Raw genomic sequence first — 3,899 nt, 5'->3', positions numbered from 1 at the left:
CCGCCCAAGGCTAAGCAACAGATTGTGTACAACAAGTCCCCAGGAATACAACTTGAATACATACACAATCAAACAACGACGAACGAGAGCACGAACAGTGCTACAACCAACTAGAGCAAGCGATACAAGTAAAACCATACAAGTATACAAAAGAGAGAAACTTAGCTAATTGAGACATCATTGAAACGTTTAAACCTCTTTTAACATCATTTAAACTTTAAACTTTGATACAACTTGCATTCTTTATCCAAAATGAATATACATCATAAGCTTTCCAAAACCTCACCCTATACAACATCTACTCTCACAATGTATAACCAAAAGTACAGGGTAGAGCTAATGCAAGTAGGGAAGGTAAAGCTATCAACCAACTGCTAGGGCGCTATGCCCTTGCCGCGATCCATCGACGAAGGCCCGCTGTCCTGTGTACCTGTACCCCCAGAGCCACACGGGGGTGAGAACTACGAATAGTTCCCAGTGGGTTCGGCCGCCGACTCCGCCGATCTACCCACTAGGTCTCAAGTAGGCATAGAGAGATATATATATGCAATATATATATAAAACTAAACTGAACGGAAAGCGGGTATGTAAACAACTATATCAAGCTATGCCTCAATCTGGAATCATGAATGCATGAACAATAAACAAAGCTGGGTAAGTAAGCAACTATCAACATCTACAACAGCTATCATAGTAACTATAAAACGTGCTACTAGGTAAGCAAGTAAGCTGATATGAACAATGAATAGCTACTATGAACATCAATCATGGGTAAGACTCAATGGGTAACCCAATCTCCAAATGAACACAAGGTTCACAAGCAAGGCTCACATATCAATCTCCTAGGGATGTCGAGCTGGACTATCCCCGAGTACGCCTGCGGATAACAAGCGGCTATCCGAGCAGCAAGCAGGGCTGCTTCTCTAGTGACCAAACTCCGGAGCGCACAACCTGGGGGGAGCGACCCCACCAAGCGCAGACAGGCAATGTGAGCAAGATCATCTCACGAGCAACAACAACAACCCTTTGAGGGTAATATCATCATGGAAGCAAGGTATACATGTACCCAATCTCATAGTGTCTCAACTACACTAATGTGATCATCTCAAGGAAACATCAACAATGTCATTCATCATAGTTTTTCTAACTAGATGCCACTTGTCATAGTTTTCTAAACTAGATGCCACTCGTCAATTTGACTCATTATCAACACTAGTTTCATCATACTAGTTCTTTAGTAACATAAGCATAATCATCTCATATAGGGTTAAATCTCATCATCAAACTCTATCATTTAATCTCATGCATACTAGTTCATAAATCATTCAATCAACCATATCTATAGCTACTAGCATGCAAATTAAGCAACATAATAAATCTTTAACCTTATAAGAACATGCACAATATGCAAAGAGATCATTATCAAACTTAGACATAGAAGGTGGCCCGATGACTTCGGGATGGCACTCCCCCACCTTGGGTGATGCCGCAAACACTCCGAGACGCGTTCTCGTGCTAGTCTTGTCGCCGCTTAATTTTTGTTGGGTTAACTTTAACCCTTTAGCGCATTAAATGGCGATATCTTCGCGCTCACTCGTCGGATCGACGAACCGTCTTCGCCTACGCGTTTATAAGCATAGTAATTAGGTTTCTAACCCCTCAAAAGAGATCAAACCCTAATATTAGCAAAATCCCCAAATCTAACCCTAGGTTTAGCAACAATAGAGAAATCATGGTTTCAAGCTCCAAATTTGGGATTGAACCTTCTCTTAAGCTCCAATGGTTTCCATTTGAACCATTCTTAAGCAACAAAACCCTTTTCAAAACCTAGGTTTAGCATAAATGAGGAATCCATGGATGCTAGCTTCAATGTGAGCTATATCCATCATCCCTAAACTCATTAGGTTCCATTTGAACCATTAAAAGCAACAAAAGCCATCCAAAAACCTTAAACCCTAGAAATCTCACATTAGGGTTGAGGCTTACCTCTAGGGTTTGCTCCAAAGCAAGCCCTAAGCCAAGGATGAGGTGAAGAAGAGCTCCAAAACCTTCTTCTCCTTCTTCTCCTTCCTTTTCTTCCTCTCTTTTTCCTTCTTTTTCCTCTCCTTTCTTCTTCTCCTTCTTTTCTCCTTCAATCGGTTAGAAAGAGAGAGAGCTAGAGAGAGAGTGAGCTGAGGAGAGAGTGAGAGGAGATTGCTGTGAGAGAGGGGGTTAAGTCCTCTATTGTAACAAAATGCTAATAAGCCCTCCATTTATCAAATTTTGCAACTTAACCCGTAGCCTGCGCGCCCTTGTACCGGTACACGGTTTCTTGTACCGGTACAAGCCCTGCGCAACAGCGAAACAGAGAGCAAACCCGAGGCTCGGGTTGCTCGGTCGCGCGGGTTTTGTACCGGTACAAGCGCCTTGTACCGGTACAGCCATCGGAGCACTGTTCCGCGATGGTTGTACCGATACAGCCACCAGCCTGTACCGGTACAGCACTGACAGAATGCTGTTTCTTAAGCTGTTTCGGTTTCTTTTCGCACCGAACAACGCTAAAACCATTCCAACACCTTTGGAACTCATTTTTTACTCTTCCAAACTTGTTGGAATGCCGAATGGAACTTGTTCCAACCGTTCAATCGCCTACTTTGGTCCATTTGGCCAAAGTTAGCCAATATCGTCGAAATTCGATATCTTACATTCTCCACCCCTTAAAAGGAGTTTCGTCCTCGAAACAACTTAACCCTTAACTTGGACAAAGCTCTTACCTCCATCCCCAAACAAGTGAGGATGATTCGCTTTCATCTGATCCTCGAGTTCCCAAGTGGCTTCGCGATCGTCGTGATTGCTCCACCGAACTTTAACATAGGGGATTTCTCGATTCCTTAGCTTACGCACCTCTCGTGCCAAAATCTCTACCGGAAACTCTTCATAGCTCAAGTCATCTTGAAGTTCCGGAGGCTCATATAGCATCGCATGCTCGGGGTCGTGAATATACTTGCGAAGGTTGGAGACGTGGAAAACATCATGCACACCCGCAAGCTTCGGGGGCAATGCAAGTCGATACGCCACCGTCCCAATTCGCTCTAAGATCTCGTAGGGGCCAATATAACGGGGACTTAGCTTTCCTCGCACCCCAAATCGCTTCACGCCTCGCATCGGCGAAACCTTCAAGAATACGCGGTCGCCCACCGCGAACTCCAAATCTCGTCGGCGTCTATCCGCATAACTTTGCTGTCTCGACTGCGCCGTGAGCAATCTCTTGCGAGCAAGGCGGACTTTCTCTTCCGCTTCCCGCAATACATCGGGGCCGAACTCCGCACGCTCACCTACATCGCTCCAATGTATAGGGGATCGACACGTCCGTCCATAGAGAGCTTCAAACGGTGCCATCTCCATACTAGCATGATAACTGTTATTGTAGGCGAACTCGGCCATCGGTAGGTGATCACACCAACTTCCTTTATAGTCAATGACACACGCTCGCAACATATCCTCCAGAGTTTGAATGGTTCTCTCGGTTTGCCCATCGGTCTGGGGATGAAACGCGGTGCTAAAATCGAGCCGTGTGCCAAGGGCTTCCTGCAGGCTCTTCCAGAAATGTGAAGTGAACCGGGGGTCACGATCCGACACGATCGATTTCGGCACCCCATGCAGTCTCACTATCTCATCAAGGTACACCTGCGCTAACTTGTCTCCCGACCACGTAGTATGGATCGGCAAGAAGTGAGCCGACTTCGTCAATCGGTCCACAATTACCCAGATTGCATCGTGGCCGCCTTTTGAGCGGGGCAAGCCGACTATAAAGTCCATCGATATATCCTCCCATTTCCAAACGGGGATAGGTAAACTTTGAAGCTTCCCTGCTGGGAATCGATGCTCGGCCTTCACTTGTTGGCATGCTAAGCACCTTG

At 45.6% G+C, this 3,899-nt stretch overlaps 1 long non-coding RNA gene across 1 annotated transcript; it reads right to left on the bottom strand.

Moving 5' to 3' along the window:
* Positions 1 to 281: 281 nt before the first annotated feature.
* Positions 282 to 2,043, bottom strand: LOC109705006. The gene is made up of 3 exons (XR_002214570.1): positions 1,987 to 2,043; positions 1,476 to 1,620; positions 282 to 430 (listed from the first exon to the last, which is right to left on the bottom strand). It is a non-coding gene; the product is annotated as an uncharacterized LOC109705006 (long non-coding RNA).
* Between the last annotated feature and the right edge of the window lie 1,856 nt (positions 2,044 to 3,899).

This window comes from Ananas comosus, unplaced genomic scaffold (assembly GCF_001540865.1).
Source record: "Ananas comosus cultivar F153 unplaced genomic scaffold, ASM154086v1, whole genome shotgun sequence".
Lineage (NCBI taxonomy): Eukaryota > Viridiplantae > Streptophyta > Magnoliopsida > Poales > Bromeliaceae > Ananas > Ananas comosus.
Note: the sequence above shows the minus strand (reverse complement) of the source record. Positions and strands in the feature narration are given on the sequence as shown.